Source organism: Engraulis encrasicolus, chromosome 22 (genome assembly GCF_034702125.1).
Source record: "Engraulis encrasicolus isolate BLACKSEA-1 chromosome 22, IST_EnEncr_1.0, whole genome shotgun sequence".
NCBI lineage: Eukaryota > Metazoa > Chordata > Actinopteri > Clupeiformes > Engraulidae > Engraulis > Engraulis encrasicolus.
Window position 1 is genome coordinate 23,136,002 of NC_085878.1, and position 20,489 is coordinate 23,156,490.

Consider the following 20,489-nt stretch of genomic DNA (forward strand, 5'->3'; position numbering starts at 1 on the left):
CTCAGATTTTAACCAAAAACCCCAGTGCCTTTTAATGGGTCCTCCTGGGGATTGTGGGTTTTCTGAGTCACGTGTCTTTTGCATGGCATGGCCCTCTCTCTCTCTTTAGCTCCACCACCCGGCTGACTGTTCGACGCCTTGCTCCGCTCCGTTTACAGTGGCGTGGGTGGTGCCGGTGAAGAAGATGGCTGCACTTGTACAGAGATTGTTTTCAGCCATTCCTCTGATGTTAGGGTAAGAAGACCATTCTCTGGAGCAATTCTTCAGGCAGCTCCACTGCACTCTGATTTGGCTTGCTTCTGTGATTATTTTTCTTTCATCTATTGGTGCACCACAAACTCTGCAAAGTGCAAATAGCTCGAGTAGATTGGTCTCGTTCACCAGCCATCTTCTTGTAGACCCGCCATTTCCATTCCCACTGACAGAGGCAGAACCGGACAAAGACTCCTGGCTGGATTGAGTGTTTCCCCTGGATGGCGCATAACTGCTGTCTAGTGGGTCCTCCTGTACTGACATTTCCCCAAAGTCTGTACTCAGGTCCAACAGAGACTCTTCATTGGCACCCTATAGGACACATTCCATCATTATTGTGATTATATATAACATTATTCCATAGTATCAATGTAGTTCATATTACACAAAGAAACCTGGCAGCATCTGTGTAAACATTGGACTTACTTGTAATACATCCTCGCTGACAGTATTTAGAGGAGTGGTAGTAGTAGTAGCAGCTGCTGCACCAAGGTCCTGCAAATTTCAAAAACACTTTCAGGTCAGGACAATAGGACATCATCTGCAACTGTACAGTGTGGTCTTGCATCATGGATATAGACAACAAAACAACAACAAAAAACTATTTCATCGGTCGAACACAAACACACACACTAAAGAAGAAAGATGTAGATGCCATATTCGACTTACTTCAGATGTTTGCTGACTGGTCATCGCATGGGTGTCGACTGAGGATGTAGATGCAGAGGCTACCTGCTAATTCAATAGACAAAATATAGTATTTTAAATTGTACAATGGAAAGACATTACAGTATCACACATATAGATTAAAAAAATATAGTGTGAAACATTGGAGACAACTCACTGCCTGCTTCCACGAAGGAGGTCGTGCAATATGCCAGAAGTAGATGGTCTGGTCCGTGGTTGCTGTTGGGTTGTTTGTGGACTTGACAGAACTAATCTGAAAGTTGTGGGTCTGTCCTTCTTGGGAGTTGACTGTGGGGTTGACTGTGGGTATGCAGCCAGTTCTTGCTCGATGTGGCTGAATGTCGTCCCCTGAACAACCAGGACATGAAATAGAATGTAAAAAATGACTCATCACAGTGTGTGACATTGCAAAAAGTTGTGCCTGTTCTGATGCATGTTGCATTTTTTGTACTGAGTGAGTAATACCGAACTAGACAACTAGAAAATATCAGAAAGTTCTGAGATAGCCTCTGAAAAGTTGGGGGAGGTGGGTTACTCGCACCTAGGCACATCAGTTGAGCCATTACCAGGTTTCCTGGGGCTCGTCTTTGGTGGACAAAAATAAAATGGATTACTATGAGGTATCACTTCGGATATCAATTTTGCGGACGCCTGTGGCAAGACGGCAGCCTGGAGATGTGGGTGCTCCATTTCTGATAACTCCAAATGTATCGAACTGCGCTAGCTAATGGAATGGTTAGCCACTCAATGGGGCTGTATTGGTACACAGAGCACGGCCAAAACATCCAAAAGCATTTTTATGCAGTTATGAGCTTCATATAAAAGGTTATAAGCTTGCCCGCTGGGCCACGCTTTATTGAAAATGGCGCAATTGAACAACTTGGTGCAGCAAGCATGAAATTTTCTCGCTGTAGTCGCTTTGGTCCATTCCCCTGGGGCTACACAAGATGTGATATGAACCCAAAACTTCTCCTTTAAGTTTCTACAGTACCTCAGTAGGGGAGAGACACAGTCAGTCGCTGAAAGGGTGTTGGACGCGGCACTTGCCACATGATTTTATCACTACATCAGCTACATTTGTGCCCTGAGCTTCGGTTGAGTTCGATGTTGTTTGGGATAGTTGGGATAATTTGCGTTGACGTAAGGCCTTGGAGTCCTAGTTCCAAAAAGTTTCCCGTCTGTTCCCCTTTTAATGTGTGTGTGTGCGTGTGCGTGTGTGTACATGTATACTGTATGGTATGCATCAGGCCACAGTGTTGAAAGGCGCACGCCTCATTTTTCCTAACATTTACTTTGAGCTTCAAACCCTTCTGCTTCTGGTCGCTGCCACACACCGGGCACCGGCACGCCTCAATTAATCACTACACAGCTAATTTGAGGAGCCAGCACAACCCGACCCGGCACAACCACGTCTTTGTTCTACTAGTGGCACTCTCACTCAGTTTTTACAGTATTCTTTTTGTACAGTATGTGAGTGCGATGTCGTCTGTGAACTTTTCAGACGGTCCCTGACCAGTCCAAGGAAGGGATAGGAGGCAGGGGAGTGTTTGCGTATTATATTACATCACATTTAAGACACTTTTTTTCATGTGCGTCTGGTGCTAGTGCAATGTAGCATTATGCCGGGGACCCAGGTTTGATTCTGGCTTAATTGTTTCCCATTTCTTCCCCGTTTTTCTCCTCACTCTTTTCCTGTATATCTTATTGACCTATCTGAATAATAATGCTGTAAAAGCACCAAAAATGAACCAAAAAAAGAAAACTATTGAGACGGTCCCTGACCTGGCTTAAGAGAGGATGCGACGTAGTGCCAGTTCGGCTCGGTTGCAATCATGCAGGGAACGCGCTTAATGACCTGTAATGAGCCCATACAGCATGGCCAGACAGCCTTATGAATCAAACCCAGACAGAGCACATTAATGTGAGCACACATACAATAAACACATACACGCACGCACACACATGCACGCACACACACACACACGCGCGCGCGCACGCACGCACGCACGCACGCACACACACACACACACACACACACTTACACACACTTACACACACTTACACACACACACACACACACACACACACACACACACACACACACACACACACACACACACACACACAGTGCCCCCGCATTTCTGCTACTAAAATTAAGTGACGTTTAAGGAGCTTGAACAGCCAGGAGGAGACGGCCTGTAGACTGTATGTCTGAATTGTCAATCCCACTTTTAAATATTAAAAGATATTCTCCTAAATGTGACCCCACTATCTTCAAACCAGCTGGAATCAGGAAGTTCCAGTAGTTAAGCAACTCAGTTTAGCCTAGTCAAAGGAGTAGCCTATAGCTGTAGGGAACTGGACTTCTATTTGGAGCTTTGGAAAAAGAAGTATGTACATATAGTGTAAACGGTATCTTTCGTAACCAGCGATTGACACCTTTTAAATAGTGGATGTGGATGTGGCTTGGCACGTTATTTGATTAAAGTGGTCTGGAATGGACTGGAGAGCAGACCAGGCCAATCTGAACCCTCTCCCATAGAGGTAGAACATTAGACTAGGTGACACGGCAATTCACGACAGCACTGGGAAATGGCACATGGTGCCTCCCAACTTCCGTAGGCAGTGTAGGCACCTTCAGTCAATGCAAGTCAATGGAGAACACGCCCACTCCTGTCAAAAGATTGACTAAAACTGTGTGAATATGACGTAACACTATATACTATACTATACATTTTATGTTAACTATATATTTTATGAATAAATTTAGCCAGGGCTGTAGTGGTCAAATTAGAGGTGGGTAAACTATGATTTTTTTGATCAGACAGACCGTGACGCGACGCGGGGGTCATCGGTGTATCTGTGTATCTACAGGTATGAAAATGGGTATGAGGCAAGTAGGCCTATCGGTATCAACTCATCCAAAATGGTTATTTGTTTAAAAGCCACTAGAACTTTTGGCATGCACATTCATTTGTCTACTATAAATGACAATTAAAATCTCTTCAGTTAGGCCTATAGGCCTATCACATAATTTGTGTGATCATATGATGCAGAGTGTGCCTTTGCTACAATCCTAGATAGTGGCCCTAACACCTATATTGGAGTAGCTCAACAGCATAACAATGCAGCTCAATTTCATAGGCCTATTCCACTTTCTGCATTAGGTTTTTAAAAATAGATTCACCATCACGTAGGCCCATCTCAGCCATTCCCCACAAAGATGAATGGCATTAGGCTATAACATTGGAAACTAAATGTAAAAAACACAACATTTGTGGTTTTCAACTGAATTGATAATGAAGTGCTATTAGGCAACACTTTAGGCTTACACGTTTATAAGACACCTCACAATTTACCCCTCCACCATCATCCATTGGGCCTACTTAGCTAGGCTAGGGCCTACTTGCAGTGGCATGGTGCTGCTCATAGATTAGCAATGGGCACTGCAGCCATTAAGAGAGGAACTGGAGTTTTACCTACCATTAATAAGATAACCCATACAGCGTTATCAATAACTGCAAAGGAAATAGACAGAAGAAGAAGATGAGGAAGAAGAAGCTTATAATTTCTTAACTCAGGAATGAGTCCTTCTAGCTCTGAGAAATTGCTTTTGCAAATAACGTGGACATGTCAGATCATGAAAGAATTTTTAGGCTAAGTCTTGTGACAAGGTGTAACAAAACTTGTACCTCCCTAAATGATGGATTTGGTGGTGTTACTAGGCTTACTCCTGTGTTAGGTTACTTTCATACCTGGCTTCACACGCGGGATTTTTTCCCCAACTCCACCGCGAACGTGCATTTGCGTTTCTATCGGCATTGCCGTCCGTAGAACCGGCGGGCAGATGCGCTTTCGCTTGTAAACATGGGGAACTCTGGCTTGTCCCCTACTTCTTTCGGACAAACGGTGCGAAGTGGCTAGATTTGATGAGAAGGGCGTGACTAATTTGCGAACGGTAGAGAGAAACCTGGAGTGGATGAAAATGATTCCTACTAAAGCGTTAAATAGGCCTATGTTCAACAATATTTTTTAAATGACACCACATTTATTTTGGATTATTCCAACGGCAGATCACAATGCGCAGGGAACTTTGACGTGCGTAATTGCCATTAAGGGCTGCGTAAACGCTATTTAGAGGTGGGTAAACGCTATTTAGAGGTGGGTAAACGCTATTTCCTAAATTCCAGAGGTGCGTAAACGGCGTTTACCCTCCACTACAGCCCTGCTGTTAGCAACATACTTCGACTATTGTCCTTGTATAGTGTGTTGGTGGACATTTTCACATTATTAATCCATTTTTTGACCGAGGTGAGCCTCCTTCTTCATTCATTTCCATTTCTCTGGTCTACCTACAGATAATGGCCGCTACAGATTGCCGTAAAAAGGAGGGCGGGGTCACCTCTAGTCTAATGTTCTACCTCTATGCCCTCTCCTCTCTCTGAACCCAGCATTGACACCTCCTGGTGGATGGTAGATGTGGTCCGTCACGCTGTGAAGTGGAACTGAGTGGACTGTACACCAGACCAGGCCAGTCTGTAGTCTGGAGCCTGGAAGTGGCTCCACCCGGCAGGGGAGACATGGGGTGCATCCCAATATGTGTCCTTGCCTCCTCCACTTGTGCTTGTCTCCTCGTCCCGCCTCCTGGCCCCTCCTCTGTGGAGAAAACTATAAAGTTTCCCAGCTGTCAGCCTCGCCACAACAACTTTTGAGGGACTGTTTTTCATTCACCATTCCAATTGCAAATGAGAAAAAGACTTTACAATTGAGCTTTTGCAAGATATTGAAATATAATGCTGTTGTCAGTGATGTCATCATGACGAGAAGCAAGTGGAGGAGGCAAGTGGAGGAGGCAAGGTCACATATTGGGATGCACCCATGGCGTTCGTCAACTCCCCGTGCATCCGCTGTCGAGAACGAGAGGCTAACCAGGCGAAATCATAGCACTGTCCACCACTGCAGGCCTGTTTTCATTGGCAGGTATTAACAGGCTTTTATAACTAGCAGGCCGCAGCGCCGAGTGTCAGATTTCCCTGAGGGCCTTCCAACTTATGGAATTAAGAAGCAGAAATGCACTCACACCTCGTTCGGACACACGCACGCACGCTCGCACGCACACAAACACACACAGCAAATCCAGACAGCCTCAAGCTCCTCTCTCCCTCCCTGTCTTTGTCTCTCTGTCTCTCTCTCGCACACACACACACACACACACACACACACACACACACACACACACACACACACACACACAAACATGCTTAAGCTTGCATGTTAAACAAATGATAGCCTTCTATTTGCAAGGAAACATTGACACGCAAGAGGACATAGCACACTGGCTGGAGTGGCTGACACATTCAAAATCGCAAATACTGTCTGACACTTCTGGCTGCAACGATAGCATTCCTTTCAGCAATTATGGTGTCATGTAAATTTAATTGTAGCTAGACTACAGAGATTACAGAGCGGCGAATGAGTGAGTCCCAATTGCATTTTATCTGGATGGGCCTCCAGGAAAATCAGAACAAAGAGGTGATGCAAGAGACCTTGTTTTGCCTGAAACGCTCAACCCAGCTTCCCCCAATCCAACCCATACCTCAGGAGTGTAACCGTGTCCCACAACCCCCATCCATCAACGCTTGCTTGCTAGCCCACTCTATTGTTTTTCTGATGCACACTTACCCACCTACTCTTCCACTGGCTGGTCCCCAATGCACCTCCTCCTCCCCCTCTTTCTCCTCCTCCGCCTCTTCCCCCTTCCTTTCCCCTGTAACAGAATAAGAGTGTGTGTAATCTTTTGTGGGAATGGCTAGGTACTGTAGTATGGACTACCTAACACCATCCATCGACTCTCTCATACTTCTGACACCCACCCCCCCCCCTGCACCTACTTCACCTCCTCCTTCTTGTCCTCCTCAGTCCTCCTCCTCTTCCTTGCCTTCCTCCTCCTCCCCTCCCTCTCCCCTGTGACACATGATTGTACCATGATTGGATGAGGTGACTGACGTTGTCCTTTCGATTGATTGTGATGATTCTGTCACAAGAGTTATGGTCTGTTCCCGGTATGGTACAGTAGTTATTGAGTGCCACACTCAGCTAATTTTAGGGAGGACATATGGAGAGGAGCCGGATATCTTTATCAAGGCAGAAGCAAAACTCGGATAATACCACCTGACAAGAAGTTTTGATTTTTGTTTATCATTGTTTGGTTTGGGGAAGACCCACCCTGGCTCTCTGTACTGGTTCAACAATTCAATGTATCCACTGGTTCAACAATCCATGTAATAGCAGTACAGAGAGAAGATTGGGGAGTTGTGTCTTTTATTTCTTCCCTGCTAGTAGAGCAGCATTCCCTCACTCAACATGATCTCACAGAATTCTGTGAAATGAACATGGACCATTGTGACACAAAATCTGTGGCATGGGTTTTGCCATAATTCCGTGATGAGGTCACGGAAGTGCTTTCTTTTGTGGGCCCACGGAAGTGCTTTCTTAAGAATGCCCCACGATACGATACAATATGATTGAATTTGACTTTTTTACTTACTTTGAATTAATTACTTTTCCACTTCTATTATGTTATGGAGCTAAGGCATTGGCCAGCGATGTTTAAGATTTTTGATATTTTAGATATTTTATTTGATATTTTCGATATTTAAGAATGCCCCACGATACGATGCAATTTGATTCAATCGTCACGTCAGATTATATCGTGATATATCGATACACCCCTATTCATTTCACAGAATTCTGTGAGATCAGGCTGCAACATCCATCCTGCCCAAGGTCAGAGGATTCCAAAGGCTCCTGACCCTACCGCATTAAATGGAATCCAGAGAGAACGGAGGGAGAGGAGAGAAGGGAAGCCGAGCTAATGTTAATGTTGGTGGTGACCAAGCATAAATAATGTTGTCAGAGGAATTAATGTTTTTCCTCTGCAAGCAATTTGGATCATGCCGCAAGAAATGCCTCAGTCCAGTGGAGCCCCCTCCACCATCCAGGAAAAGCAGGCTTCGCAATTGAAAGTAAATTGATTTCCATTCAGAGGCTTACACAGACAGACAGACAGACAGACAGACAGACAGACAGACAGACAGACAGACAGACAGACAGACAGACAGACAGACAGACAGACAGACAGACAGACAGACAGACAGACAGACTTTCAATTTACCCATTCCCTTTTTGCACATTTTCTTTTTATTTCTTTCCTCGTGTCTGTTTGTCCACTTCATTCCTTCATTTCCAGGGCTGTGCCATGTTCCCCTTCTCCCCTTTCTCTGTAATATTAGAACTCTTTGCTGCTAGCATTCGATTTTGTACTTGCTGCCATCTCAGAGCCTGCTGACATCACACCTTGGAGTGGGGGCTAACTTTCCTATTTTTGGTGAGCTGCCGCCAGAAAAAAGGCCACGTTTTTTTCATGCCTGGCTGTTCTACTCAAAGATACGCAGAACTGGGGGAAGATAAAGCCCTTGCCAAGGCCTCAGGAGTGAGCCAGCAGCAAAGTGGCTGAGAGAACACCCCCTCCCTCTGCCCCCACTCCCCGTTTCTCCCCTCCTCTCTCCTCTCTTTCTCCCTTTTTCTCTCTATTTTCACCAAACACTCTTTCTCTCTTTTGAGTTGCAAAGTGGATGAGAGAACACCCCTCCTGCTACCTCTCTCCTCTCCCCCTCTCTCTTTCCTTACTCCCCCTTTCCATCTCTTCTTCTCTCCCTTTCTCCTTCTCTTCCGACCTTCTTCCCCAATCCCTTTGGTGTATCCCTCCCTCCTAACCTCCTGTTCTGTCCTCCTACCAAACTCTCTGAACAAAACCCTCCTTGACCCTTTTCTCCACACATTCCCCCATTTCTTCCTTGTCCATCAAATCTCTGTCTCTCTGTCTCTCTGCCTCTCTCTCTCTCTCTCTCTCTCTCTCTCTCTCTCTCTCTCTCTCTCTCTCTCTCTCTCTCTCTCTCTCTCTCTCTCTCTCTCTCTCTCTCTCTCTCTGTAAGTGGTTTGAACAGTATAGTGATTCATATCTGTGTTTGATTGGTATTCCTGATCCATGTGCTGCTGCTATCTAGCCACAGTGGAGGTTCCAATTAGCTGGTAGACCTTCACCTGTAGAGCTGCTCTTCCAACCCAAGAGGCATTTTTATTCACCCCGGGCGTCCCTCACGTCTCTTCCTTTCTGCTCCTCTAAACTTCCTTTCTTTTCCATTCTCACCTCTTCTTCTTCTTCTTCTTCACCTCTCTTCCCCTCGTTTTCTCTCACCTCTTTTCCTTTCTCCTCTGTCCTTCTCTTATAGCTCCATTCTTTTTCGTCTTTGTCCCCTTTTTGTCCTGCTGCTCAACTCAACCTCTTCTCCTTTTTCTGCTCTACTCCACCTCTCCTTTCTGACCCCTTCATTTCTTTTTCCATTTTTCTTCCCACCATATCTCACCTTCTGTTCCCTACTCTCTTCCCCTCTGATCCGTTCCAGCTCTCTTCTCTCCTGCTTTCCTCAACGTTCTCTTCCTTTCTCTTCCGTTTTTCTTTCCGCCATGTCTCTCCACTTCTTCTTCCTCCAGCAGTATTCAGTAAATGATGGTGTGCTGCACACGTCTGCACAGGGCTGGACTGGCCATCTGGCATAGTGGGCATTTCCCAATGGGCCCTGCACCCTCGTTGGCCCTTATTTTCAGAATTGTACAAAAAAATATATACGTATATATTTTTTCATACTTCTGAAAATAGGGGCCCGCGAGGTCCACCGGTGAGTCAGTTCTGCGCCGCTAATTATGAGGGGCCCCTTTAAACCAAAAGTGCCTGGGCCCTATCTCTCCCCCAGTCCAGCCCTGCGTCTGCATAATGGATGGGCCTGGGGCCTCTCTGAACCACACCATCCTCCCCTTGTCATCACTTGCTGTGCAGGCAACTTCTGCAGGAGCGTACTGTAGCGTAGGTGTGAGAATTGAATGGATGGGGTTTCTAGTCTCTCTCTCACTCCAGGCTCTGCTCTGACTAGGCGAGCTGGCTGATGGCTACATTAACTCACTTGTGTCCATCCATCGCATAGGGAGCCTTGCCTCATTGACTTGATGAACTGTGATTTTGCTTTTCTTTCCTTTTTTGACAATCCAATACATAGTGTGGGCAGCCTGATTGGTCTTACACCCTGAAGCTCAAGCTCAGTTTTGAGGAGGAGCGTATGAGGGGATAGAGCAGTGGTGTGTGTGTGTGTCTGTATGGTCTCACAATTGGATCACATTTTCCAACTTGTCACAAGCTCGAGCCAAAATATTTGATGATAAATATTGTCTGTTGCTGCCAGTATTCTTTGGGAAAAGGCCCGTTTCTCATACCGAGGATGCAGCGTGCTCTGCCAGATTATGTGGCGGATGCGGATCACATACAGGCTGGAGCTGTTCTCAGCTGCCACTTCGACCAGCTCCAAAAAGTGACTGTTATTACTCGCCCTGCTCACAGAAACAAACGCCTGATTGCCATCCAGAAACTCATATCCTCATACTGTATGACTGAAAGGTGAATAATAGGGTCCACATCTTCTGTAGCGTTGTTTCTCCCATACTGTAGTCCCTCAGCACTGAATCTGGCCTGTCAAAAGATCAGATATGTTGTGAATTAAAATCAGGAAGGCAGACCAAAGCAATCAATAGCTTATCACAACAAGTCTTCAAAAGAAGGTTTCTGTAGTACTAATGTGAATGATGTTTAGCCTTCTCCCTGAGGTTGGAATATAATCTTTCTCTATGTTTAAAGGATTTATAAAGGAAGCATTTGCGCCGCCTCGATGTGTATTTTCATTACCACATAATGTGGAATCCCCCTCTGTGCTGAAAGAAAATATGTCACCATTAAATGCAAGGAGTCCTGCCAACACATACAAATCTCCTAAATGCAGCATACCAAATTATTTTTAGTTGTGAAACAGATCATAGCAAGCTAAACATTACTTTTGATATTCATGCATATGCACACATTTTTTTTAACTTACAGTATCAAACCTTTGCGCTGTTACATGAAAATAAACATCCAAGAGTGTATCGCATTTTTATAAAATGATTGTGCCTGGTACACTTCAAATAGAATTTCCAAATATTGCACAGAATCCCACTGTACAGAGAAACCTCAAGCTCAACCACTGATATTCAATAGAGGGGTGTTTTTGTATATTTTGATGTGCTTATTAGTTTATTTGAGGGTACACATTGTACTTAAAAGCAACACTGAGGACTTCTTTAACCTCAAAAATGAAATCATCTTCAGTGTTAAGTTAACAGGGTGAAATTATACGCCTCTGCTTTGCCACACTCCATGAGCTTTTACCACATGATGTGTTTTGTAGAGTGGGCTGCCTCTCAAGTTCCCTCTGAAGTGCAATTCTTCTTCCAACCTATAGGGTGTCCAAAAATTAAAACCACTTTGCATTGCTTTACATTAACATAATTTACCACATGCTTGAGCTCCTACATCATATCATTACTGGCCATCGGTCCTGGTGGAGCACCCTTTTCTCCAGGGAGCTCTCCTTGGCTCTCTCACTCATGATAAGGATGATGAGGAGAATAATGATGATGATGATGATGATGATGATGATGATGATGATGATGATGATGATGACGATATCGATGAGGATGCTCCTTGGTTCTCTATATCCCTGCAGCCTTCATAAAGACCACATTGTTCCCTTCATGGTTTCTCTTCTCTGTCTCTCTCTCTCTCTCTCTCTCTCTCTCTCTCTCTCTCTCTCTCTCTCTCTCTCTCTCTCTCTCTCTCTCTCTCTCTCTCTCTCTCTCTCTCTCTCTCTCTCTCTCTCTCTCTCTCTCTCTCTCTCTCTCTCCCTCTGTGTGTGTGTGTGTGTGTGTGTGTGTGTGTGTGTGTGTGTGTGTGTGTGTGTGCGTGTGTGTGTGTGTGTGTGTGTGTGTGTCTGTGTGTGTTCTCCTCCAGGCCTCCAGGACCACGCGGTCGGACGAGGACAGGGATGCAGGCTGGGATGCGTGGGGCACCTGGAGCGAGTGCTCACGCACCTGTGGGGGAGGAGCTTCCTACTCACTACGCAGATGTCTGAACGGAAGGTCAGGTCACATCTCATCAAACACATACAGTACATAGGCACGCACACACACACACACACACACACACACACACACACACACACACACACACACACACACACACACACACACACACACACACACACACACACACACACACACACACACACACACACACACACACACACACACACACACGCACACACACACACACACGCACACACACACACGCACACACACGCACACGCATATGCTGTATGAACGTAAGCAAGAACACACACAAACACTGAGACATAGACACACATGTGCATGCACATACACACACTGTCTTTGTCTTTTCTTTGTCTTCTGTTTTTTCATCTTGGCACCCACACACTTTTGTGCACAAACACTGAAACACTCAAATGTTCCACTCAGCCATGCAGATGTGTCCTTAAACTTCAGCCGAACTCAAGCTGTGAAAAACATTTTTTATGCATCGGTTATGTACAGTATAAACAACTTTTGAGTATTGAGTGTTTAAACCTGTAATTTCTTCAGTGTCCATCATATATATAAGCAAAGAGTGAATTGCCAACGAAAACAGTAATTGATAACAAAAACAACACTTTTTTGTTTAAAGACGATACAGAGAAGTAGATTCCAGAATACTCTAACTGCCGTGAAAGCAATGATGTGACACTTTTGACAGAAATCCAATAGCACAGCAAGAGCTGAAACTGTTCAGAAATTGTTGTTTCCTCCCCAAAACGCAATCAATTGAACATGAAATAGAATGCCATCTTTATGAATTACTACTGCAACACACACAAATCTTTTCTTTTTTCCACCACTTTTACTGTTATCTTTGTTGTCCAATAGCAGATGAATATTGATTCCCCCCCCCCCTATTTTTTAAATATATGTATATTTTGTATTCATATGAGAGGTTATAACTCAAAAATCTTTTGTTGTGTAACCAAAATCCATCTGTTGTAAAAACAGATGTTATTTCGTCCTTCCATTTGATTGATACTGTTCCCCATGCTGAGGCTGCCAGTGGTCATATGTGGAGATATTCAGATGCACTCAGAAATCCATCTCTCTGTCATCACTCACTTTGTCTCATAATGTTTTAATATTTCTGGCAGTCACTCCCGTATGGAGATGCACTTCTCGATTTTATATCAAACCCACCATTGGGAAGGAGGCATTTGACCAGTCCATTACCGTCAAGTCATGAAACAGAAAGGTCATGCACCCTTTCTTACTATTCCCCAGGGTGCTGTTGACTGCAGTGTAATTGTTTTTACTATATTTTTGACTCTCATGGTGATTTGTAGAAAAGTTCTTAAAAAAATTAAAATAGGGTTTTTTATGTTATCTGAGGAAATCTAATATGATTTTTAAGGTTCCTAAACGCTGATTGGTTAGCAAAAGGCAGGAAACGAACTGGTGTTGTGCATGTGGTGTTGGGACAGCATCGTATTTCAGACACACCTTGTTAAGGAATCCCATAGTTCACAACGAGGACAGTGAGGCTGAGAGGAAAATTAAAACAGAAAGGAATCCCAAGGTCAACCAAGGTCAAACTAGCATCCCACACAGTCTGGAGCTCTTCCTCTGAAATCTTGAAGGATGTGGCAGAAGACCAGATCATCTGCTGAACAATCCTACACTTTGATCAGAGGGTGCGTTTCCCAAATGGATCGCAGGGATGGTAGCCTCTTACTGCAGATGGGCCTATTCACTATATGCTGAAAATATTCAACTGCATCATAACAACATGGCTATGACAGTACAGAGAGCCATTACAATTTTGGTGGCAGTGAGGTTATAACATATGCTCTGCGCTAAGTGGTTAGACCCTTCATGCAGAGCCTGTATTATAGGCTTGTCATTACCAAAATGACAAATTTATGTTACTTACAGTAAGTCGCTCTGTAATGTCATAACAAGGTTGTTTGTAGTGACTCAAACTATTAGTGATTTCATGTGCATGGAAGGGCAACTTAATTCTTCAGGCTAATTAGTTCAGAACTGAACTCAGAGCTGATGTGGTCAGGACTGTGTCCTGAAACCTTCTTCTGATATAACAACAGTAGCCTGGGCGAAAGCCGACAGTTGACTCCATCAGACAGTCTGGACCAAGCTAAGAGGAATCCGTTTCCATGGAGGGTGAGAGATGGTCTGACTTTACTCTGCAATTTAAATTCATTGGTGTTCCGAATTCAAATGAACATTCAAATTGTGCTTTAGCATAACTGTAACGATACAGTGTTGCCGAAGCATACAAAGAACAAGACAAAAGTGTGAATCGTGTTACCTTAACCAATCAGCAACGGACTCCGTGGTGGAGTTCTGCGTCACCAATCTCAACTGTTTGCTGATTGACAGAACCTATGTATTGAGCCAAAATCTTTGGGTGGAAGTACAAAGGATGGCGTCGGCAGGCTATAACAACAGTTCTATTTGTGTACTGTCGTGTGGCAGGATCAACATGTCTGTTCACTGTCTACTACCCCCCCTACACACACACCACCACCACCACCACCTCCTCCACTGTTCTCAAATGCAGCTCCATTCTGCCAGTGCCTTGCAGATGTTCTGTCACATGCCCTGTATTGTGTTGGCATGGACTTCCTTGGCAGGTCTTTTTATGGCCTTTTCCTCTGCTGAAAATAACATGCTTTATGCATCAGCTGATAAAATGCAGGGAGGGGCTGCAGCTATTATGTGTGTGCATGGCACTGCCCACATGCTCCATTTGGAATCTCATTATGAGCGTCTTTATGGCTCTGCTTTGTCAAATTGGACTCATTGTTTTGCAATTGAAAGTTTCCTGTGCATGAAGACATTTGTTCAGCGGGGTTCTCAGGTTTCCTTACCAGATGCAGATGTGCCTGAGCAAGGCAGCTCGCAAGCTCACTTCGCAATATTTCCTTTGCACAGTTAGAATCACATTAGATAGGACATAGTACAGTGTGCATTGCTGAAAGACTACAAACCGTGAGCTGCATTGTAAGTTTGTGAAGAGGTAATGGTCTGTACTTCCAAAAAAGGTCACAATTTCAGCAGCATGTAATATATATTGAGTATGGTTTACGATATCATACAGTATATGCTTTGTATTGGGATTTGATTGCAATAATAAAAAACATCCAAAAAATGTGCCGTATAAAAAACATAAAAGTTTAAAACAAGTTGTCATCGTTAAATTCTGCCTTTCCTACTTGGTATCTAACACTTATGGCACCCTTGTGACAGCTTAACCCATTGACACCTAAGGCACCTGCAAAAAAGGGTGCTGAATGCCTGAGCCCTTTTGAAGAAAAGCTGCCCTCAGCTTATAAAGCTTATAATAAAGCTTATAATAGTCTATAATTTGCAATTTGTAATTTGCAATACACTAAAAGGCCTTTCAATGCTGCCCATGAGAAAATTAGTGTAGATAGATATGAATGCAGGCCCGTCGACAGAGGAAGGGGGAACTCATGGTATGCCTTTGCCTTGGTGTTGCTCTTGGATCAGAGTGCCCAGTGCTCCGTCTGATTTGGTTTCGACTCCTCACCATCTCCCCCTCAGCAGCAGCTTAGACTTTGCTAAACTCCCACCACCCTCCACTTACTCCATACAGTACATGAACACACACAAAAACAAATACACACAGATATTCTCTCTCTCTCTCTCTCTCTCTCTCTCTCTCTCTCTCTCTCTCTCTCTCTCTCTCTCTCCCCCCCCCCTCTCTCTCTCTCCCCCTCTCTCTCTCTCTCTCTCTCACACACACACACACACACACACACACACACACACACACACACACACACACACACACACACACACACACACACACACACACACACACACACACACACACACACACACACACACACACAACTTCTGAAGCACATAAAAACATGCACTAAGTTGCATTTAAACACTAAGACCCTCATCTGTCATTAGAATGTGTTAATTCATCTCGAACAAACATATTTTTAATAAAGTGATCTCAAATCTCATGAGCCTGAATGTTGCTTAATGCAGCTCCAGGCGCCAGGGCCAATGTTGCGCAACGCAACATCAGGCATCAATGGGTTAAAGTGTTAAACTCCCACCACCCCCACTTAATCCATACAGTACATGAACACACGAAAACAAATACACACAGATCTCTCTCTCTCTCTCTCTCTCTCTCTCTCTCTCTCTCTCTCTCTCTCTCTCTCTCTCTCTCTCTCTCACTCTCTCTCTCTCTCTCAGCATCACACACACACACACACACACACACACACACACACACACACACACACACACACACACACACACACACACACACACACACACACACACACACACACACACACACACACACACACACACACACACACACACACACCTCAGTTCCAGTAACCTAAAGAAAAAAAGAGATCAATATATCTGTCAAAGTTGGTCTCGAGAACCGAGCCATTTGTCCATAAAACGCACGCTGGACAGTGGCCATAGTTGCACAACACGGTTGCACGTCCCCATAGGAGGAATGAGATACAATAATATTATGTCCTTGCAAAACGTATTTGCTTCATGTTTGAGGCACCCTTGGGGAGAGGGCAGCTGTCGGTTTTATGATATATCCACACAACTGAGAAACCCCAAGAGATGAAAAACAGAACCCAAAGTATAAAGACATTTACCAAGACCCCTGAAATCATAGTTTTCTTTAAGCTGTGTGATGGTGTCTCCTCGTACGTTGTCGAATGATTTATGGATTTTGAAACTATTCATTGGCTCATTTGTTGGGAAGTATTTCTTGCATTTTCTCTTCTGAATGGTTTCCTGAATGATTACCATGTTGTGGTAGTGTTGGGGTTGCCAACATACCCTGGCGTTTGAGTGCTCAAAGGGATGTATTGGAAGCACAACACAAAGTTAAGCATCCCATGGCAAAGGTATCTACTCCAGTCCTTTGTGTGTGTGTGTGTGTGTGTGTGTGTGTGTGTGTGTGTGTGTGTGTGTGTGCGTGCATGTGTGTTTTCTGATTGCTGACAAGGGCTATTTGCTGTCCCTTTCTCTGTGACTGAATATGGCAGAAAACATGCAGACCAGTCTGTTAAAGTGGTTTGAAAAAAAAGAAGAAGGGGGAAACAAGTCAGGGATCTGATGGAGCATACCTGTAGGTTCGTATATAGGTGCATATAACGATCAAAAGCCTTTGTTAACCTGAAAAACAAGTGGAATAACCAATAACAGCTGTGGTCTACTAGTTAAAGGTATGGCCTTGGTACTAAAAAGGGTTTCCCTGTCTCTGACCAGTGGAGCATGGCTGAGGTGCCATTACATTGAACAAGCCACCTAAGCCAACACTGCTTCCCAGATAACGCTGCAGGCATGCGGCACACTGCGCTGGGTCAATGTCTGGTTGGCCTCACTGTATGTACGCATGTGTGCTGCAAAGCTTTCTCTAATGCACAGGTGGGTGAAAATGTGACCAATTGCCCTAAATAGATCCAAAAGGATAAAGTCCTAAGAGCATTTGAACTTAGCATATAGGGCACTGAAGACAGACTGTTGTGGACTTTTTGCGAACTGACAATCTTTTGTCTTGTCCTTTATTACAGAAACCGGCAGAAATAGGCAGAAATATCCAGTACCGCACGTCCAGCAAGACATTGATCAGATTCCCTGAAATGTCTGGGTTTTTGTTGTACTAGTTGACTCTCATTTTCTACTACATTGAAGGCCATGATGAGAGGAACAGCCTGCCATTTTCTTAAGGCTATTTTTATAATGCTGCTGGTTACCATGTGGCAAATCTGCACCATTTGCCCGTCCTATAAATGGACAGAGAGGGGAAATATGTCATAACTTATTGTAAATCTGGTCACCCTTATTTGCTCGGGGCCCTATTTTGAGGAGCAAGAGGTCTGCTGTCACTCTTTTGCTATTTTAATGGAAGGGAGATGTGTTTTGTATCATTTGAAGTGGTTTTGTCTGGTTTCATTGTACTAGAACAAGCATGATTTCCATCAAAGTGTGTGGGAACGCTTCCCAGCACAATATTTATAACACAATTCAAGTCAAAGAGATGGACTCTCTTGATGCTATGCAAGGCAGAGACACAAGGACCCCCCCTGCCCAACCACCCACCTAGCCTGCCGTTACTGAATTGGCATTGATGAAGTTTGCTTTCGAGTCAAGCCAATCTCTGTTTAATCTCTATGATGGACTCAGAGATGAAGATATGTCATAATGAATTAGCCTATCATGCAGGATTTCTTGCCTTGTCTCAATCAGGGACACTCAAGCTTTCTCAACTGGCATGTGGTGAGCATGGAGCTTGATTACTGTCCCATTGATTAGAGGCAAGAGTTGAAAGGCCTCCGGCGCAGTGGGCCAAAGCAGCAGCTGATTGAGATTGCCATCTGTGAGATATTTAGATGCTTGGCCAAGACTTTGAGTAGCAGCCGTTCTGCCGAAGTCTTCGGATAGTTAGTAATATGGCCCCAGATCTGTGTAGGCAGGGAGGTTTTCATGGCTACTTTGAGATGGGAGATGGATTCTGATGGATCACTGCAAACTTTGCCTGACCCACCATTTCTTTGTCTTTATTTGTGTTTTTTTCTTTCTCGCAATGCCTCTCACCTTTTCTTGTCCCTTGCTCTCTCTCCCTCTCTGTCTCTCTCTCACCCTCTCTTCTCTCTAAATTTCTCTGTCTCTCTTTGTATTGGTTTCTTTCTCTCACTGTCTTTCTTCCTCTAAATCTGATTCTATTTCTGTCTCTGGCTCTCTGTCTCTCTCTCTTTCTCTGTCTCGCTCTCGCTCTTTCTCTCTCTCTGTCTCTCTCTCTCTTCCTTTCTCTCCCTCCCTGTGTGTATCTATCTATCTCTGCTCTCACAGGACTGCCCAAAAGAATGGGACTTCAGATCTCAGCAGTGTTAGGCTCACAACGACATCCGGTACCAGGGTCAGACCCATGAATGGGTGCCCGTCCGGAACGACCCGGTGTCCTCCTGTGCCCTCAAGTGCCAGGCATGTGGTCAGAGTCTGGTACTGGAGCTGGCACCCAAGGTCTTGGATGGCACTCGCTGCCGCACGGACTCACTGGACATGTGCATCAGCAGCCTCTGTTAGGTAACACTGGGCTTCACCACGATTAAAATAAATTCTGCAAATTAACTGGCAGGACCACTTTAGTCAAGAATGAGAGTGAGGAATTTACATGCAGCTTTGATTGCTCATGACAAAACAATGTGTCTTCAGCGGAGAAACTCTTTTATATAAAAGAAACTTTTAATATAGTATATATATATATATATACATTTTTGAGGTGAGATTAGATGAGATGAGCTCACGGGATGGCACACACTGTCTGACAGACCCATTAAGTCATGGGTTTCAGTACTGGTAGCATCTGTCAGTTAATACAGCCCATGGCCACATCAGCAGTATTGATGGGGTGCGAAGGGAATGTGAATCACAGGTCTATATTTTCTACACAGTCACACAGTGGCATGCAGGCGCACGCACGCACGCACGCACGCACGCACGCACGCACGCACACACACACACACACACACACACACACACACACACACACACACACACACACACACACACACACACACACACACACACACACACACACACACACACACACACACACACACACACCTTCTTCACCAGAGAGTGTGAATACATGCCACAAGGTCTGTCTGTGGCGTCTGTTTGGTTAAGAATGTGTGAGTGTGTGTGAAAGCTTTTATCCTCATCCCCTCCTTGGCAAGCTATAACGGCAACTACAGCCCCTCGAGTTATCTTACCGTGTCATGCCATCAATCTCTATTAAATCCAGAGAGCACACAGACTGGCACTTACTCCTGTCTCCTACCCCCAAACTCTCCACCCAACACCCCTCCACAACCATCCACCACCACCAGCCCCAATCCTGGCACTTACTCCACTGTAACGGGGTCTGTTACAACCCATCCCTCATATATCCCACACAACCAACCAAAACACCACCAGCAGCCCCAATCCTGGCACTTAATCCGCTGTGATGGGGTCTGCTACCCCTTCCAATACCTACAGTACAACAACCCCTGCAAAACCACCCACCTCCACCACCACCATCTTGGCACTTATTTATCAGTGATTGGGGTACCCCTCCCAATACACAACCTCCGTCCTAGGCACCACCTTCACCACTCCAATCCTCCACCTTCACCACTCTCTCCTCAATCCAAGATGTTCTCCTACCTTGGACACTGTGTAATGATCTGCCAGTAGCCAGCCCCCTGTCTGTCTGGGGCTGGTGGGAGAGAGAAAAATTGTGTGGCTAAAAATGAGAAGATAATGAAAAATGAGCTTTAAACATGGAAACATTCCTGCCGTCCCTGTCACCCGTCCAGGGAGCCTATATTTAGTGGAGGAAGCTGGACGCAGCCCCTGCATACTGCTGCTAATACTAATACACTCCTGCACACCAGACGACTCTGTCGTCTCGTCTCGTCTCGTCTCGTCTCGTCTCGTCTCGTCTC

The 20,489-nt window shown here is 44.8% G+C and overlaps 1 long non-coding RNA gene across 1 annotated transcript in view; it reads left to right on the forward strand.

Moving 5' to 3' along the window:
- The window catches only part of LOC134438413 (uncharacterized), a 48,092-nt gene extending 30,475 nt beyond the window's left edge, over window positions 1–17,617 (forward strand). Inside the window, exons 2-3 of the long non-coding RNA XR_010032576.1 lie at window positions 11,873–12,000; window positions 17,571–17,617. This is a non-coding gene — a long non-coding RNA (uncharacterized LOC134438413). The remainder of the gene's footprint in view (window positions 1–11,872; window positions 12,001–17,570) is intronic.
- Window positions 17,618–20,489: the final 2,872 nt, after the last annotated feature.